Consider the following 21,625-nt stretch of genomic DNA (forward strand, 5'->3'; position numbering starts at 1 on the left):
TTAGAATGAAAGACAACACTTAGAGAGCCGATAATCTTCAATCTATTAATTCATCATTTTAATATAATAATGGCCGAATAACGTATATTAAGGCATTTATACGGAAGAATCATAAGAAACGAGGTAAATAAATAATATAATGTGATTACTCAAGCAATTTTGGGATTTATTCACAAGAACTTTAAACTTTATTGTAGAAAGATGTTTAAATGATTGCTATTTAGCTTCACCCTAAACAACTTTTGTCTTGATTTAAATCCCGATAAAATGAATACAGAATTTTTAACTTTATTCAAAACATTCATTATGATAAAGCAATTTTCTCTATAGCAAAACAGAATATTTCTTCGCTAGTGGTACATATTTTAAGAAACTGAACACAAAACAAGAAATTCTTGCTCATTCTAATAAAATTCGTCAATTTATATCGAAAGTTTTTATCGTTGATAACTTTAAAAACATGTAAACATAACACGAGAACGAGAATTTGAAAGAAAGATATTGTAGCCTAAAAGACAACGTAGTTATCAGTAGGATCGCGGGTTCGAATCAGTTCAGGCATAGAAACTCAGATTTTTCTGATTTTTATCCAGATTTGGTGTGATGATGAGTTTTCAGCCACTGAATAAAATTTTTATATTAAATTCTGTCTGTCCTGTGGAAAATAAAGAGCCTATTTATACTCATCGTAGGTTCTGCCAAGATTACAAGGAAGCAGTGGGGATGGAGTCTAATAAATCTGACCAATTCGAATCCGAGCCTCAACCATATACTAAACAGAGGTGCCACAGAGATGATTACTAGTCCAATTATCCCCTAAATTTAATCGATAAAAAAACTAAACTAAATGTTAAAACCGCAGAAGCCATTACCAAAACAATATTCCTTTTGCAAAATGCTGGTGCCACCAATCCTATCATTTTCATTCAATCATTATGTAAGAAGCACGAATCCACAGCACTATGTCGAATAAATAGTATATTAGTAACGATAATGCACTTTCGAAGAACACTCATTTGATGGAAACATTACGAAATGGGAATTTTTCTAATCAAATTACAACCTACACATTCTTTATAAGCAAAACTGCATATATAATTATATTACAACAGAAACGGATTTAAATCAGACGGCAAAAAAATCAGAGGCAAAACAACAGACGTCACATCAGGTGACACGACCTAGAAACGTGACGTAAAACAAACATTAATAACGAGTTCGAGTAAACATACAGGGATGGAGCGTTAAATATAAGAAACATGTTTAATTGTTTTTCCTCTGTTTTATTTTAAAATTTGACTGGGTAAATTAGCATAGACACAGTATAAAGGCAGCATGAACTCTGAAAGACTGGGTTATTGAGATTTGACTGAATGTGTACTTACGCGGCATTGTGGTATAAAGGATGGACATATGGGCATGTTTCCTGTGATAAAATATAGAAAAGAAAATTACAAATCAATCGAAAAAATCGATACCTATCTCATCAATCTTCAAAAATCAATGGTTTATTTTTTTGTGATAAATGTCATAGAAATTTACGTACTGTACAAGAATTGATTTTTTAATTATTTGATCGGACTAAATCCATCAGAAAGAGAGCATAGAGAATACAATGAGTAATGTTTAATTTTCTATTACTAGTTAGACATTTCCTTGCATTTTAATTAAATGGGTCATAAACATCACTCAATTTAACACGTAAACACAGATATCAATACAAGTCGCGTCGCGTCGCGTATTTACACATATTACGAAATACTTACAATGATCTCTGGTATCCAAAAGAAATGCAGTGTGACTTCATCGGAAAAACGAATGACGTCACCATTTCCGATCAGTAAAATTTAGTCTCTTAGTGGATTTAAAACTATAACTCGATAATTTAGACATTATTTCCATGAACTGTCTACAAAATATACCTTTCTGTTAACTTAATTAACAGGTGTTATACGATTTCGGCACTCTCAAACACGCGATCGAACAGAAATATTTCTCACAATTGTATTAGCCACATGTAATAATAAAGGCGCCACCTGCTGCGTTTACGTTCACTATACATAATCAAAACTATTTTAAATCCGATAAAATTAATTTTAATATAATAACATTAATCTTTTTATTAAAATAAATTTATATTGTATTTTACTGATTACAAATAAATATTAATGTATATTTTTAATAATATATACGTAGCTTTTTTGTTCGTTTTATGCGATAGATGGAAGCACGTACTTGTTTAAATTAACGCCATCTAGATTCGTCTTTGAAACTAATTACTGTATTTGTTACCTTGTGTATAAATTATTGACCGATTTAAATAATCGATTAAATATTTATATATGATCTATCGAATAATAGAGAAAAAATAAATATTTTAACGTAGTTTTTGTGCGCGAAGTGGGCAAATTAAAATTTTTGATATTCTGATCGCAGCCGGGCATCTATATGAAAGCATACCGATACATTTTATGCCTATCATTGATTCAAACAAGCCTAAAATAAGAACTTGCGAGTAATGGAAGACGGAACCCAACATATTTTGGTCCTTTTTCCACATTCATTATGGAATCGGCCGAGCCCACAATGGGAGCAACTGAGTGATGAAGTCGGGCCCCGTCTCTCACCACCCGGCTTTCCCATTGTGGGCCTGGCCGAACCCATAATGGGCTTCTTGTAAGAGGCCCTCTTAGGAGCGGAAAGAGTTTAAAAAAAACCGGGTGATGAAAAACGGGGTCAGACATATTCGAGATGGACCGTCCAAGAAAAATTTCTGGGGTCTTTCGAGAGCTCAGATTCAATCCCGCATCCTCCGAAACAGCAGGCTGACACCTTAACCGCTTAGGTCATATACCATCAGACATACGGGAGTCAAAACATTCACGAAAATCTCTGAGACTCAGATCCGTACCCTGGTCATCTATTAAGAATAAAAGTATGAGTTTGGTTAGTTGGATTTATTGGTGCAAGGACCATTTTGTCCAGTTGCATCATTAGAATTATAAGTAGAATAATAAAATTTCATCAAAAACACATTGAAAAAAGATATAATAACGGTAGAAATTTAATTAAACGTCATATAAGCAAATAACGTTTCTGATTATGATAAAATTTTTATGAGGAACAGATACTTCTTCTTCTTCTTCTTCTTCTTCTTCTTCTTCCTCAGCTTTTCCCACTCTATGTAGGGTCGCTGTTTCTGATGAGTCGCCTCCACTGCTCCCTGTCTTGGGCTGCCTCCACATTCAGATGCCTCCCTCTCAAGTCCTCCGCCACAAGATCCATCCACCGTCTCCGCGGTCGTCCCCGCCTCCTCCTCCCCCTCACTGACATCTGCATAACCCTTCTTCCCACATACTCTTCTTCTCTTCGTACCACATGACCAAACCACTTCAACCTTGCCTCCTGTATCTTTGCTTCTATGTTCGTAACTTTCACAGTCCCCCTCACACATTCATTTCGAATGTGATCCCTTCTCGTAACCCCACACATCCAGCGGAGCATCCTCATCTCCGCCACCTCCATCCTTTTGACATGGGTTTTCCTCAAGCTCACAGTCTCAATAGCATACAGCATAGCTGGTCTCACCACCACCCGATAAACTTTCCCTTTCAACCTAAGCGGCACCCTCTTATCACATAACACACCTGACATATCCCTCCAATTCCTCCAGCCAGCCTGAATCCTGCCTGTCACCTCCTTATCCACACCTCCATCCTCCGCCACAGTTGACCCCAGGTACTTAAAGGTATTGACTCTGCGAAATACGTCTCCCCTCAACTCCAGATCCCTCTCCCGGGCACCATCCACCTCCCCACTACACATATACACTGTTTTACTCCTACTCACCCTCAAGCCCCTCCCTTCCAACGTGCCCAACCACCTTTCCAATTTAACCCTCAGCTCCTCTTTAGTCTCGGCGCACAGAACGATATCATCTGCATACAACATGGTCCAAGGCGCCTCTTCTCTGACCCCGTCCGTGATCACCTCCATCAGCATGTTAAACAAGAAGGGGCTCAGTGCTGACCCCTGATGTAAACCAACTCCCACCTTGAGGCACCGGGACACTCCAACACAGCTCCTAACCTTTGTGGCCACATCCCTATACAGTTCCTGTATCAATCTAACATACTTTTCAGGAACTAGCTTTTCCCTTAGACACCTCCAGAGTTCTTGTCTAGGCACCGTATCATAAGCTTTCTCCAGGTCAATGAATGCCATATGCAGCTGGGTTTGCTTCTCCCAATATTTTTCCAACATTTGCCGAAGGGCAAAAATGGCATCGACTGTTGACCGTCCTGGCATGAATCCAAACTGCTCTCCTGCAATGGTCACCTCTGCTCTCAACCTTCCGTCTAAAACCCTTTCCAAAATCTTCATCGTGTGGGACATCAACTTTATTCCTCTATAGTTTTTACACTCTTGAACATCCCCTTTTCCTTTGTAGATAGGTACAAGTATACTTTCTCTCCATTCGTTAGGTATTTCCTCCTGCTCAAAGACTTTTTTGAATAGGTCCCATAGCAGGTCAATGCCCTTCCTCCCCAATGACTTCCACACCTCTACAGGAATTCCATCCGGGCCCTCCGCTTTACCGTTCTTCATCCTCTTTAGGGCCCTTTCCACTTCTTCTCTGGTTACCATCTGTACCATGCCCATGTTTTGGCTTCCTTCCTCTCTGTTCTTTGTTTCATTCTCTGTATTCAAAAGTCCCTCAAAGTATGCCCTCCATCCTTCTCGTATATCGTTCTCCCTTCGAAGGACCGTCCCCGTTGTGTCCTTGATCTGCCTTACATGCGAGATGTCCTTCGTTGCCCTATTCCTGATTTTGGCTAAACGATATATTTTCTTCTGTCCTTCCCTTGTATCCAACTCCTCGTATAAATTCGCATATGCTCCTGCCTTTGCCTGTGCCACTACTCTCTTAGCTTCACGCTTTGCCGTTTTATACGCAAATCTATCTTCCTCAGTACGTGACCTGTCCCACTTCCGTTTTGCCTCCTTCTTTACCTGAACAACTTGTTGCACATTTTCATTCCACCACCAACCTTCCTTTTGCACCCTAATCTTTCCAGATGTTACACCAAGCACCTCCTCCGCACAGTTCCTGATAGCCTGGGCATTATATGCCCACCAGTCCTGCACCCCCTCCCATTCTTGCGAGATTTGTAGCAGCACCCTCTCCACATACTCCGCCCTCGCCCTCTCCTCCCTCAAACGAAACCACTTGATTTTCTTCATCTGTGTATTTCCACTTTTCCTATACATTCTTAACTTCATGTCTATGCACATCAACCGATGTTGCGCCGATACCTGATCTGTTGGTATAACCTTACAGTTTATCACCGTCGCAAGGTGCTCTCGTCTAGTAAGGATATAGTCAATCTGCGAACTATGAGGCCCACTGTTGAAAGTTATCAGATGACTTTCCTGCTTGGTGAAAAACGAATTCACAATCCCCAGATCAAAAGCCACAGCAAAACCCAATATACTCTCTCCCTCCTTGTTGGGTTCCCCAACCCCATGGCCTCCATGGATCCTTTCATAGCCCATGTTCCGCCCCCCTATGTGCCCATTGAAGTCGCCTCCCACAATTACTCTCTCCCCTCCTTCCAGTGTCCTCATTTCTTCATCCAATTCACTCCAAAAACATTCTTTCTCCTCTGTTGCACATCCTACCTGGGGTGCGTACACACTAAACACCACAAGTAGATCATCTCCAAAACTCAGTTTCATTCGCATCATCCTATCACCTCTCCTGTACACCTCTAGTACCTCGCTCCTCCACTTGCCAGCCACCACTATTCCAACCCCATTTCTTCCATTCCTGTTTGCACTGCTATAAAACAATTTACATCCATCTCCAAGTTCCTTCGCCTTGTCTCCCCTCCACCTCGTTTCTTGCACGCACAGTACATCAATCCTCCTTCTCCGCATCATATCCACCACCTCCATTCCTCTTCCCGTCATACTTCCCACATTCAGTGTTCCCACTCTCAACACCTTTTCCTCATGTAGGGCTTGCTTCTTTAACCTCATCCGCCACTGGTGAGGTAGCCCTTGCCCACTTTTCGCAGTTTTAGGGCGATCTAGCTGCGCGTCGCCTACAGGGTACGCCCTAGTTCTCCTTCTATCACAGTTTCTGAGACTCATCATGTAGTTTTGGCAAGATGTTTTACGGCCGGATGCCCTTCCTGACGCCAACCCTCCTCCTTTATCCGGGCTTGGGACCGGCAACAGCCATTTTCAGGGCTGTCAAGATCTCTTGGAATCGCTTACATGACCCTGTCGTTGTAGAGTCGGAATAATTTAACTTCAGTCCACCTATTTCGGTACGCTGTCCATTCACAAATACTCTCGTCGTTCTATGAAGAACAGATAGTGATTACAGGCAAATCTTTTCTTTTTTCTTTCTTTTTTTAAACTCTTTTCGTCCTGTATGCACTAAAAGAAGCAAGTCCATTATGTTCGGCCATGCTTGGCCTACAATAGGGCAGCCGGGTGTGAGGGATATCCGGACAGACCACCCCGAAAAATACATAGGGTTTTTAGACCCATCCGGATTCCCGAGTCTCCTAGAGCTGTAAGTTGCTACCTCAACCACTCGGCCATCCAGCCACTTAATACGGGTGATTCGGTAATTCAACTATTATCGTTTTCATAGTTTTTTTATCTATTGTTTACGTTCTTTTCTTTAAGTATATCTGACTAATGACTAGTCGTTTCCTGTCAGCACTTTCGATAGTGAACCACAAGTTCTAAAACCAGTTTCTGCTTACAACATGAAGATTACAAAACAAAAATTAGTCTGTGTATGAAAATATTTTGACAGAAAATATATAAAAGTTAATACAGTAGAGCGTCGAAAATTGGAACGTCGGTAATTGAAATGGCCGGAAACTGGAACGATTTTCAGTCGGACTGTGTCGTGCTGAATCGAACGTTTTTGATACTAAATTTACTTCTAAAGTATAATTTTCATGTTTTTTATATTCTTCAATATATTTATTTTGTTTGTACAAAATAAAGAAATAATTTTTAAAGATACGATAGCCTCGATTATTATTATAAAAATTTTCGTTAGGCTTAAAATCGACGAAAATTCAACAGGAAGCGATACGCAACGGAGAAAAATTTGAACATCGGACAGGTTAATATATTTTTTCGTACATAATCGGAAATTGGAAAAAATCACTACTTGGAACGACCCCAGTCCCCAATTGGTTCCAGTTATCGACGCTCTACTGTAATTGAATAAAGCAAAATGAATGCATCAGAGAGTTGTTAAAGATATCAGAAATAATCTTAGGCCAGATTAAATTATTGCCGAAACCATGTACAAAGAACACATGTTGTAAACATATTTATGCATTGTATGCGATTTCATCAATAATTTACTGAAGATATGTTGAACATTGTAGAAGATTCAATGTTTAATTGCTCTAGTGCATCATTTTTCTAAATATGTATTATTCAATTAACTACCAAAGACAAATAATGCGCTTATTATTTGCTTTGTCTCATTTCAAACATATCATTTATTTTAATAAAAAAATAAATTTTCTATTTTCTTGTCGCCATCCCGTACAATGTTTTTCGGATGATAAATATATATGAACTCAAAAAATATGGAAATTACGACAAACTTTTAAATAAAAATATGCCGTAATTAGTCGAAATCGTCAATTAAATTTTCGAAGCGAGAGAGAAATAATGGCGGAACTTCCGATATACAGGAGTGAAGAATTAGACTCGTGTGATTGATAGAATATAGATCATGTACCAAGGATGAATCTGTGATTCTGATTGGCTATATGTGTCATTTTTTGATGTATAGACTAAATTTTTAGTCAATTTCGATGCTTATTCCTCTATAATTAAGTATCGTAATTTCGTGCAAATAACTTTCGGCTTATGTGTTTAAAATTACATTTAAAAAAGGATGCGGGTTATGTAGTAGGCAAGTTATAGACATTTTAAATTGCAATTACGAATTTATCAATCGGCTTTCCTTTGTCTAAAGACCTACTCGTAAGAAAACGGCTGTAGAAAACGCGAAAAATTCTAGCAGACATATTCGTATGCCATCGCGATTTTCCCGAAACCATTTGTAGGCCTTATATATATATACAGTTATTCTCTTACCTGTTCTGTAGTTCTTGCCCATTTTCTGCGCAATCAATTCACATGTTAATTGCTACTAGACGTTTCTATTCGTATCTTGAAAGCTGATAAATTTCTGGTAATTATTCTTTATCAGCGTAATGACATCATTTAGAGAACTTTGACAGTTGAAATCCTAATGCAATAATTGTCTTCCTTATCAGCTTGTTGTTTTTTTATTCCCAATAAAGTGAATTTCGGCGATTAAAAATAATTGTCTATATTTTAAACTACATCACTAGCTTGGCTGTGCAATGTTTTAATTTGTTTACACATAACAGCATTACTTTCGTACATTCTGTTAATGAAATCAGGAGTAAAGATGGCTTAGTTAAGAAATGAAATTATTTTTCTGAAAGCTAACGTTTATCAGACTAAAAATGTTCCTTGTAGGATCTAGAGCAGTGTTTCCCAACCTTTTGTATGCTATGTCCCATCTAAGCCTTTCTAAAATTCTTATGGCCCCTACATATACACTTAATTACCACACTGTTTTGTCGTAACCGTGATAAAACCCAATCCTTCCATCAAAGTCTCTTGCACTTTCCAGTCGTTGCCAAATACGACTTGGAACACCACAACTCACGTCTGTCCACCTGTCACGTCTGTCTGGGTAAAAAATGCCCTTTCTCCTCTTTCACTGGCTTCGATCATCTCTTTGTTCTCAGTGGTTCCCAGAATTGTTAATCCCACTCCAAGAGAAAAGGGTTATAAAGGAAAGTTCTAAAAGGAAAGGGAAACAAAGGACAAAGAAAACTAAAACTAACTTAAATCAATATAGCGTACAGCAGCTATATGGTTAACTTAAACTCTGGGTGAGTCCATTTTCAAATTGCCCCCCTTAAAAATCAAATTGCCCACCTGTGGGGCGTGGGCCCCACGTTGGGAAACACTGTTGTATACCATCTTAAGGTCAACTATGCCATCAATATAGATTCCAACAATGGAAGCTATGGAATTTCGGTTATTTCTTATAGAGCAGCGTTTCTCAACCTTCTTAGCTCCGCGACCCCCACCCAAAGGAATAATAGCAGTAAGCCTTACTATTACTAATTGAATTTTAACTGTAATTATAAATGTAAATTTTTTTAAATACAGCGCTAAAAACTGAATACAGGAATCGTCTTTTATCACTCGAAAACAATTTGCTTTTGTGTGTTTCTAGCGTAGATCCATATATGGAAAAAATTTTAAATGAAAAACAAATGCAACCATCACATTAATTTCTTTTCTTTACATGTGTACTTATTGTAAGTAAAATGTTTATAAGTTTATAATAAATGATTTTTTCTCATAAAATGATTTCATTATTGTTTCGCGACCCCCAGGTTGAGAGACGCTGTTATAGAGTAAACCAGTGGGGTGATAAGTATTTCATGTTTTTAATTCAGTGTCTAAATAATGTATACAAGGGTAATTGAAGTTGTGTAGGATGTTTTTATTATTGTATACATTCAACTTAAAGTCCTGATCACACCGTGCGATTTCCAGCCGCACAGGCGACCGCAACTGCAACACGCGCGAGTCGCGCGCGTCTTCTCGTGGTCACACTTTTTCGCTGGTGTTGCAACTCGGAAGCACGTGACCCTATAATAAACCAATAAAATTACAGTAGCTTGTTTTTGACTACTTTGTGAGTTTACCGACATTTTACATTCCACTTCAGATTATTTGCGGAATTTTAGCCACTTTTCTTATTAAAACGACAAGCAGTTCTTTTTCTGGAATGAATAAAAGAAAAAGGCTGATAATTTTGTTAGAGCTGGCGAAAATATACGAAGAGAAAACGTTCATGCTGGGTTAAAACTTGGCAAAATGAAAATCAACAGGCTAGGCAATCTTGCTTTCACCAGCTGATGAATGAATTAAGGCCTTCGGATGCCGAAGGTTATAGGGGATATATCCGTATGGATACGAATACTTACCAAAGTATTTTAAGGAGGATAACACCCATAATAACTAAAGAAGATACACATCTTCGAAGTTCTATTTCACCCGGAGAACGTCTTTCGTTGACACTTCGTTATTTAGCCACCGGTAAGAATAATATATATTTTGTATTTAATTTATATTTTATGCAATCTCTAAGGTTAAAATGGTCATATATAATTTCGGCGAAACGTTTCGTAGTTTGGCATACCAATTTAGAGTGGCCCATAATTCGATATCAGTCATTATCCCAGAAGTTTTGGATGCTATTTATCAATCTTATAAAAGTGAATATTTGAGGGTAAGCGTTGTTTAGAGGAAAGCTTGAATGATTTAATTCATTTATAATCGATATATTTTTACTTTAATATAAGTATTTATTTTATTCAATTGTATATTATTAAAAGTAATCAAACTTTTTAAAATAAATCTAACAATAACTTTTATAAATTCAGATTTGATTTATATCAAATATAGCATTTAAATGTACTGAAACTGAATTAATATAAATGTTATAATCAATATATGTTGACAGATATACAACACAAAGTATGACGTGGCACAAAGACGTTTTCTGATTGGATGCGCGTTTGCAATCGTCGCGAGTAGAACAAACTTTTTGTTTCTAGTTGCGGTTGCAGTCGTGCCGGTTTTCGAAGGGGGTTTACTAGTTAACGGGAACAGCTGTCGTGGTTGCAGTCGCCTGCGCGGCTGGAAATTGCATGGTGTGACCAAGGCTTAAGGAGCGTGACCTGCAATTTGGAAAAAGGCTCGATAGTTCCTTTTTCTGAATTTAAATATATTCGGAAAGGTCTTAATTTATATTTAGAAGTCGAGTTAGGTATTGGTTTTATATACGTTTTGTATATATTCGACCAACTTTTAGTCTGAATTCTAACCGCATCACTCCTAGTGAGTAAAAGTGGCTCTTGACCAGGCCCGCCGTAAGCGGGCGTGCAAGGCGTGCACCGCACGCGGGCGGCACGTCCAGGGGGCGGCAAATTGGTGTTGCTGGCAAGCTCAGCGTAGGTAGTCGTAGTTAAACAGGGGCGGCATAATCGGTATTGCACACGGGCGCTGCTGTTCTTGACAGGAAATTCTGCTCTGTTCCCAAACGAGTTTATCTAGTAACTATGGTTCAAACCACGGCATAGAAGGAAAGGCGAGAGAACTCTATTTCAAAACCGTCCAAGAGTATTCGTTTGTTTACATGTCTATCAGAGGAAGCAATAATCGAAGTTGGCTATTTTCACGTGTAACTGTGTATTCTAACGGGATGAAGACAAAAAATCTGGACTGAGTTTAAAGCATAAGTTTTGAACTCAAAAAGGTCATTTTAAAATCTTCGCGCCAAAAATTGCGTCAGTTTCAGCAAGGGAAGTTTTCTAACATTTATGAGTCAGTACGGAAAAATGGTTTCAAAAGAGGTCAAATTAAGAGATCGTGTTTTACACATGTACGAAAATAAAGCGAACCATTGAAAATTTTTGGAGGTGGAACATTTTTTAGCCGAAGGCCATAGCAAATGAACTGTATATAATACAGTAGAGAACCGAAAATCGGAATCAATTGGGGACTGGAATTGTTCAATTAGTGATTTGTTCCGATTACCGATTATGTACGAATAAATATATTAACCTGTCCGATGTTGAAATTTTTCTCCGTTGCGTGTCGCTTCGTGTTGAATTTTCGTCGATTTTAAGCCTAACGAAAATTTTTATAATAATAATCGAGGCTATCGTATCGTTAAAAATTATTTCTGCATTTTGTACAAACAAAACAAATATATTGAAGAATATAAAAACATGGAAATTATACTTTAGAAGTAAATCTAGTATCAAAAACGTTCGATTCAGCACGACACAGTCCGACTGAAAATCGTTCCGATTATCGGAGTTCCGATTAACGAGTCTCTACTGTATTTTGAAAAAGTATGGAATATCTGGAATGTGGAAGACCAGGAAGTGGAAATACCTGTTGTTACGAATGCTAAAAACCGAAGAGCAAGAGCATTGAGACAAATGTTTGACAACAAAGATGCAGTTAGCCAGGTGGAGGAGGCTAAAATGTTTAATTGTAATCGAACATATGTAGACAGGACACTTAAAAAGATGGACCTAAAGAAAAGGAAGAAAAAGGCCCAAGAGTACATTACTGAAAAAATTTACGAAATCCGAACGCAACGCAGATGGCTCGTAAGAACTTTTGTAAACAATACGTTCATTTTGAATGACGAGAAGTACTTTTCTCTCTGCTACTAACAAAAGTATGTCGAAATTCCTGGGAGTAAATGGAAGTTTTGGTAAACTTTTAAAAATTTGATGGTAATTTGTCTATCGAAGCTGTTTTACCTAGTTTTATGATGTTTTGTTTTAGATAATGCTAAAAATAACTCCATGCATCTTCAGATGACAACAGAAGAATTTTCATATTTTTTGATACGCCTCATAAAAACAGTCAGATTTAATAGGGCTTCCTATTAAATCTGACTGTTATCAAGGATTAATAGGGCTTCCTAATGGACATAATTTACATGTAGTCTAATTTTTTACTAGGACATGGCACGACTTTGTCTTATCGCGATAGAATCGAGGCGGAGCCGGAAGGAAAGAAGCCCCCCTGTACCTGTTAGGCACAAAAGACGCCATCCTTCTACAGTACCTGACAAACGGACAGGTGAACATTGCACTTGCTGCCACAAAAGAAGCTATCCTCGTATCTGCAGACCACAGGAGACACGATCCTTGCACTGGCCTTTCGGAGAGACGATTCAAGAACAAAACAATCGTCATCGATTGCTTTGTTATTGTGTTTTGTTCGTTTTTCGCGCCTATTTTCCGTTAGGCGCACGTAATAGTGTTTTTTATTTTGACCCCTAAGCCCATGGATGGATCTACGCAAGGATTAATAGGGCTTAAGTCCTGGGCCCCCAAGTGTCAAGGGCCCACAAAAATTGAATTATTATCATAAATTTTTAATACTTTTTTATTAACAATGAGCACTTATCGTATAGTAAAAAATAGTCAATATTAATAATATAATAATGATGATAATTTATACTATTATTTGTATTAACAAAAAATGGGACCCCATTGGACTTCAATAAGCCCTAGGCCCCGAAAAACCTAGATCCGCTCCTGCCTAGGACTAAATTACGTTACGAGCGGTCGTCGCATCAGAGAGCATGGACGTTGTCGCTTTAATATCTTTGTATATCGAAAACGAAGTCATGGACTCCTATTTTTACTTTCCTGGCTCTGTTATAGATAACAGAGGAAAAATATGGCGATCAGTCAAAAAATGACCCCTCCCAAATTGCCTATACAGCAATGTCTTTCAACCACAGTATCGCTTAAAGAGGTATCGTGCAATTTTAAAATCGTGTTGTATAAATAGTATAAGTATTGTATAAGTATAAATGGAAGATTGTTCTCAAATAAACGTTCGCGTAGTCATTAAAATTGTATTATAACAAATGTATATTATTTCATAATAGAGGTAAGCCTTTAATTTTTCCAACAAAGTGTGTTTTGAATGCTTCTATATTTTATAAGTGTCACATGACCAAATAGGTTGAAAAACATGGCTATGCAGTAATCCTTTGTTCCTAGCTTTTTAAATTTTGTTTTATACTTCTGTAATTGCAACAACCTAAATTTTGAAAGTAAAGATAAGTTTTATAAAAGAAACAAATTGAAAATGCTATTAACGAGAAAGATGTCTGTGGATGCATGTGGCATGCGAGCGCGGATGCTGGCGTCTATTTCATTTAATATCTTAGGATAAATTAATGATAACACGAAATTTGGCAAGGTAACTTGATTATGAGGGACATTGATGATGATAAAGATCGAGGAGGTGGGGAAATAGTGGGCGATCTCGAGAGAGATCTGACTTAATGAAGATTACTGGTTATTAGCATTTACGATTATTTTTATAAAACCAATCATTACCCTCAAAATTAAGGTTTTTGTCATCTTATAATAATTAATTATATAAAAAGATTGTTTTTACAACAAAATCTCATAAAAGATGGCACGAGAAGATGGCACGATTTTTTAAAATAACATTCGTGTAATAATAAAACACACGGAGCTCATTGTATGAACTCATTCTTTCAGCTTTTCTGGGTTGAAATCGACGAAATTGGCAAAAATCTCAGAAGGTCAAAGTTGATAAGATTCCAATACTTTACCGTGTTATATACACAAAAAGCCGACAAAGTAAGCTGGAAGATTGGTTCAAGTCGCCTACGAACCAATAAAAATGAAAAGTTAAACCAATTAATACAAGGGTTCCTTATCTTTTTCGTGTTTTGTCCGCTTTTAAAAGAGTATTTTTTCTGTCGATCCATTCAATTTTATGTACTATATATATTATACAATATTATATATAATATAATTATTAAAATACATTTATTTAAGAGCAAGAAGAAAAATGTGTAAAATTTTAAATATTTGCAAAGTCTTAGCTATTTCCGCAAACTTTCATCGACCCCTGAAGGGTTAATACCGACCCCGTCAAGAAAGCCAGAGTTAATATAATAGAATATATTTAACAAAATATTTCAGTTTTAGAATTAATAAATCACAGGAGGGACAATCGTAAATTACTTATCAGCAGTTTATAATAAATTTAAATTTGATTTTGTACTCGACTTTTTCAACGAAACACCAATACACTTTGGGTTTTCAACGTCAAACGGCATAAGAAATGCAGCAGCGGCCGAATGGATAAAAATGGAACAAGCAGCTCTTCGCCTGCCGTTCGTCATTACCAGACAAACGACAACCTAGAACTCACTACCTGGAGGTGGCTGCTTCAGAGTTCTACCAAGAGTTGGAAAGAATCCAACTCCATAAGTGACCAACATCCCATGTCGAGTCGAATTCTTCCTAATTCGCACGATGAAAATATTCATAATTACCTCACATAATTACCTCTGAATACTTCAAATTCAGCTATTCGAAACTCACCGTATTATTACTATCTAAACTAAGGGATGCAATATTACAACAACTAGTAATAAAGAAAGACGGAAATCTATAAATACACCTGGTCGTAATAAAATGCACGTTAGGGCCACAAAATTTAGTTCAATCTCATACCGAACTTCATTAATAAAAAACAAAAACAAAAAAACAAAAAAATACTCGCCCTGCGCGGGAATTAATAAAGCGGGACACAGAAAGCCCTCTCCATCTCCGATCGGCTCCTTCACTCGAGCGAGCCTTAAAAATACGAAACACAGAGCCCTCTAAGCCTCACCGTCTTTTGTCTTCACTCCAGCGAGCCTTATAGATGCAGGACGCAGGAAACCTACTCCGCCTCTCCTGTCTTCGTCCGAGCGAGCCTTAAAGCCCTGTGGCCCGCATCTTTAAGGCCCTCTCGGACGAAGACAGGAGATTTCACCGGAGGCGGAGAAGGAGCCTTGTGTTCCGCATCTTTAAGGCCCGCTATGACAACTGTTCTCGTTAAAGATGCGGGACATAGGGAGCCTTCTCAGCCTCCGGTCTAATCTGTCTTCGTCCGAGCGAACCTGCATTTGGAAATTGCACTACTAATGAACAAAACCCAGTTTTGGATACAATAGATTTCCAGCCTTTGACAACAGAAATCTCAGATTTAATAAAAGCCACTCATATTAACCCCTTAAAATTTTTTGAAAAAGCTAGAAACTTTTAATTTGGACACCTCCAGTGTGTAAGGCTGTTTTTGAGCACGATTACAGCAAAACAGAAGTTACATTATTTACTGTCTGTGGTTTTCTTTTTAGACATTTTCTAAGAAAAAACTTCATGTCAAGTTTTCATTGAGGCGTTTTCTGTATGAAGTATTATTTAAAAAGAAGCCGAACTTGTTGATATAAAAAATAAAAAAGTGGGTTAATTTATTCAAACTATGAATTTGGCTATAAATACAAAATTGAGAAGAATATTTTGAAAAACTTTGTGAAGAAGTATCTGCTTATGAAGGCTGCATATAACATATTTTATGTAATAAGGCATTGCAATTTCCCCGTAAGGAATATACAGAAGAAACACTAGCTTACATAATTCATTATTATATTCTGTCGATATTGCTCCAATATGCAAAACAAAAATAAAATTATTTGCTTGGTTGAAAGCAAGATAAATAACATTTTTTCAAAGTTGCTTTCGTAGTAAATTTTCCCATATATGTCGGATTACCGAGATTCTACTGTATATTGTTACTTTCCCGGCTCTGTTATATATAACAGAGGGAAAGTAATAATATACAGTATATATAAGAGGACGGACGGCCGAGCGGTCAAGGTGACAGCCTACTGCTCTGGGGGACCCGGGCTCTAATCCGGACGGGTCGAACAAATCCCTAGGATTTTTTCGGTGGGTGGCCAGTTCAGATATGTCGGGTTCCGTCCCTCACCACCCGGTTGACACATTGTGGGCCTGGCTGAATCCATAATGGGCTTGCAAAAAGAAGCCTTTTTAGTGCCCACAGGGCGGAAAGAACAAAAATAAAAAAATGAACTAAAAATTTTAGTTACAAATTAATCATTCCATTGCAAATCTATATATTAAAGAAAAAATTCCCTTTATTTCTAATTAAATTTCATAATTTAAACTTGTAAATAATGAAATTTAGTAAACGTCGTTTTCTGTGTTTAACAAGCGGAAAATCTCAAAAAGAAGAACCAGATCCAAATTTTGAAGAGCCTATACAAAAATATAAATGCCGGACCTTTTCAAGACGCCAAGACCCGAACATTAAGCAAATGATGGTCATTCCGAGCACAGATTGCACCACTAAATCGGCTGTCAAAAGGTGTCTCGAGTCTCTCTGCACTTCCGAGAGCACTTTGCTGCACTTTTAATTAGTAATTGATCACGATCCAGTAATCGGCAACCATATATTTATCCATGCCTGAGGCCTCTAAAAGCGAAACATTATATTGTGTACAGTGTAGACTATATAATCAATGTTTCTTAAACTTTTCGGACTGCCGCTCCCTTTTAGTGCACATATTTCTTATACTGTATTTATATATAATTGTTTAAAAACGAATTTTTGTTCCTCTTATCTTCCAACACTCGTACTGACCCCTTGATTCTTCTACCGCCCTTTAGTAGAAGTAGCAGCTTAATGTGCCTACTTTGCATCTGCACCTAAAACTGGCATTGCATAAGGAATTTTCTAGGTTTATTATTTATTAATTTATTGTGAATGCTGACAAAGAGATTGAAAGAATTTAATATTATCAAACTAAGAGACAATTTACAATAATCAAAAATCGATAAGCAATATCCTAAATGGTTTACTCATTCGATATTTCAGTTTAGTTTATTAGTTCAATCACCCTCGTCGTTCGGACGATTGATATTTGGCAAACAAAAAATGAATTTAGAGTATGCCTGATTGAATTTGGTCACGTCATAAAAGGAAGGGAAGGTTGTAAGCATTGTCTCTATCGATCCTCTGTCTTGTCTTATTACATTAAACTAAATTAGGACGTCGGTAAATATTTTCTCCCTTACATTGATTTACTATAGAAATAACATATGTGATCGAAGAGATAATTAATTAAGTATTACAAAAACCAAAAATACGAGATTTGTTCAACAATTTTCTGATTGGTCATTGATATCTCAAAAGTCTGTCAGTTACGCTTTATATCATATGTCATTTCAAATTTGATCTAAATAGAGAATGTATATCCAATCATACGGATAATTTGTGTGAATGCAATGTGATATAACGCGTTTATTATTATGTTACTGATGTTTAATTTGATACTGTCCGGCAGTGTTCCTCCGCCTACTCTTTCCCTATTGGTTGACAAGAGTTTAAAAATCCGCGAGCACGGGTTTTTCTAAAAATTCCAGCATTAATATCTCATGTTACAGGCACAAAAAACAAACGATAATATCCGAAAATCGCGTTATGGAAAATTTGTATCCATTTTTGCCTTGTTTTTGCCATTTTTCTAACAATTATATGTCGAAACCGATTAACTATTCGTGCCCAATATCTTACTCTAATTTCGACCAGCAAGAGAAAACAGGTAAACACGTGCTCCTCTTATAATTTCACTACATGCACGTAAAGATAAAGCACGTTATGCACCAGCTAAATTATTATTGTTTTTTTTTTTATTTGGCTATTATAACGCCATGTAAATCTGTATTTTGATAGCGAGTAAAGTTTTTCTTAATAATGTAGCATGTGCGTCGTGGAATAGGGATTTCTAATGATTGTTTTTATGAAAAAGTCCTCATGGACTGCGAAATTTAGATATTTTTACGGGTACTAATTTAGGGTCCTTTTTCTTTTACTTTTTCCGCCCTGAAGGCATTAAGTGGGTCTTTTTAAGAAAAATTATACCCATTATGGATTCGTCCAAATCTAGAATGGGGACGGACCAAACATATCCGATACGTATATATACTTCAGGACAGCCGGACGGTCGAGACGGTAAAGATTTTTCTCTCTGAAGAATATTGATCCTATTCGATCCTCAGAGGTCTTCACAGATAGTTTCATCCGGACTCCATTTCTCACTACTCTGCCCACATTGCGGACCTTTGAAGATTTTTTAAAAATTATATAACTATTTTTTATTGTCTATTCAGTAATTATGTTAATTGGATTGATGGTATTAGGAACGTACGCGCGGGCTATCTGCTAACAGGATGATATATGCCTTTCGGGAGGTAGTTTATGATCTCTATTTAGGTCATAGACACTTGAAGAAAACCCGGAATATCCATTCGGCTAGCCTTTGGGCGAACCTGCGCCCAACTACTACTGTCCAGCATTTTGTTTTAATCCATTCGGCCATTGGTGTGCTCTGATTGCGTTAACTAATATTTTCTTTGTCCCTAACCACCCGGCCGCCGGTTGTAGGGCTAGCCAAACCCATAATGGACTTTCTAAAAAGAGGCCATCTTAGTGCTCAAAGGACGGAAAGAGTTTTTAAAAAATACATATATTTTCTTTATGAGATTCTAATATTAAAACCGCATTTTTGATTATTTCTTCTACTGTAACTTATATGTTTTTAAAAATGGAGCAAGTTTAAGAGTCCTTATTTAACGTTTGTGTTACGTAATTCAACTATTAAATATCACGAACATTCTTCACTTATAATTGAGTTTATATTGAGCAAATTCTATAGCACAATCGAACGATTTAATGCATTTCTATTGACTTTCGAGCCATGCTTAAGTGACTCAAATCGACAATAAAATCTATTGTTGCGACGTGGATCGATTGATTCGCGAGCGATTTACTCGTTTTTCTTAACTCGGTTTCGCATGGCCACGGTGACATGTTCTTGTTTCATGTTTTAAGAGTTAATGATTAGTTAAAAATTCACGAAAAGTACAGAAAACTCTTCGTGGTATTGAAAAGTACTGAAATTTTTTGTGAAAAAGTACAACTCGTGCTGTAGCTTACTGAAAATATTATATTGAAACAAGTATCTATGTAAACGTTTCCTTAGACATGCACGAATGCAAACAGTGTAAACGTTTGTGTGCACATCAATTTAATAAAATAATTGCTGGCAGAGATAATTGGTAAATTGTTTGTCACTGCCACACAATGAATAAATTAATGAATACGTCGAATTATTAAAAATAAGTTAAATGTAATAATATATTTTTAAACTTAATTAATTTATAAGGTATTTTATAAAATTGCTAAAATATTTCAAACGAAATATTAATTAATTACGCTGTCTATAGCGTTATCGTTTGCAACGATACACGTTATATCGAGATGTATTTTGCTTCGAGCTAAATTAGGTTCGATTATTCTTAAAAACAATTGTTCCAATCGGCATTAAAGTAAGAGTTATACAATATTATGATAGATCGGATAAAGATGGGGAAGTCGTGTTGACCATTAAGGAGATCGAGGTTAATTAAATTACTATAATGTTTTCGTTTAATTTATTGTTGATACAAAATATTCAGCTCCGTTTAGTCCAGACTAACATAATTTAGTCTGGACACCTGGACGACTTCCGAGGGGATGACCGTGGGAGGACTTTTATGGGAAAGTGGTCCCTATTTGTAACTCATTAGGTGTTATAAACGGGAAGAAAATCCAGAAAACTCCACATGGCCAGCTCGTTGGCGAGGTGCGAACCCACGACCAAGTTCCAGTGTCCAGCGGTCTTATCCACTTGGCCACTGGTGAGAATGTGGCAATTACAGGGCCCCTGATTATTTTAATGATCTTTTGAAAAATTTATTCTATTAATAAATGGATTGACAATGATAAAAAAATTTTCTATCATTGTCAATTATAATTTTTATAAGAGAGTTTAATTATTACAGGATAACAAGTTGAATAATCCAGTTAAATTATCTTGAATTTTCTAGATTGGAACTCAATTCTTATAATTAATGAAGATTAATTAAAATTTTTGAAATAAATTAAATTCGTATATTATTAATAGGACTTAATTGGTGCAGGGATTAGTAAACTAAGTGATTTGTTACGTATGAATATATGAATAAAACCAATAAGTCAAGTAAAAATAGATTCTTAGTTAATTCTTCAAAGAAATTTTTATTTAAATCACTTATATACTATATATACATAGGCCACATGTAAGACTAAATTTTGGGATCCTTCTATGTTCGAATCAAATGCTAAATGACCCGCTAGCTCGTTATTGTATGGATCTATGTATATATATCTCCATATAATCTATTTTTTTAATATTAAATTTCTCGATATTTGGTTCATTTTTTTCAACAGAATTCATATAGCCTACATCAATATTCTATAAATCAAACAAATATCAAGCAATGGAATCGGTTATTGTATATGTTAAAAACAATAATCTTTAAAAAATTGTAATTTTTTTAAAAATAAACGAGTTTTAAAAAACAACCTCTTTTTTATCCGATTTTAAAATGAGCGAAGAACTGAGATGGACACCTTAAAAATTAACAAATATTTCTTACTTTATTGTTCATTATTATCCATACGTTATTATCCAAGTTATCCAAATGCATTTTACAAAATCGTTTGCCTCTTCAGTGGATATTATACCTTTACAACACTGTTACATTTATATTCTATCAAACTATCCCAGCATGCATCTACAGATAAACCAGTATTCAAATTGATAACATTTGCATAACTTTTGATGCAATAATGTTCAACGATGCGTCTCGTTACAATATTTTCTATTTTATACAATATCTTAATATTATTTCTATTTATGATACAATTCTTATTTTTACAATGTTGATGCCACGGAGATTCGGTTCTTTTTAGTCGAATTGCCGCTTCATGCTCTTTAATTCGCTGTTCAAGCTGTCTTCCTGTTTCGCCGACATAGATTTCACTTTCTGGACATGTGCATATTAATTTGTAGACGACTCCCGCTATTTTCAAAGGGTCCCTTGAATGTCCTACCATTCATCTATTCACCACATAAATACTTTTGCTTAATCTATTTTTCTGTTCACCCACTAAGTTGACAGAACAATTTTTAAAGTTATTTTTATATTTTTCAAAAAATTTTTTA

The 21,625-nt window shown here is 36.4% G+C and overlaps 1 protein-coding gene across 1 annotated transcript in view; it reads right to left on the reverse strand.

The window, feature by feature from the left end:
- LOC136989577 (uncharacterized) overlaps window positions 1–8,167 on the reverse strand; it is a 59,228-nt gene extending 51,061 nt beyond the window's left edge. The window contains exon 1 of the mRNA XM_067287795.1: window positions 8,149–8,167. The gene's annotated coding sequence lies outside the window, so the exon portion shown is untranslated. The remainder of the gene's footprint in view (window positions 1–8,148) is intronic.
- Between the last annotated feature and the right edge of the window lie 13,458 nt (window positions 8,168–21,625).

Source organism: Centruroides vittatus, unplaced genomic scaffold (assembly GCF_030686945.1).
Source record: "Centruroides vittatus isolate TY-2023 unplaced genomic scaffold, ASM3068694v2 contig_13, whole genome shotgun sequence".
In the NCBI taxonomy this organism is placed as follows: domain Eukaryota; kingdom Metazoa; phylum Arthropoda; class Arachnida; order Scorpiones; family Buthidae; genus Centruroides; species Centruroides vittatus.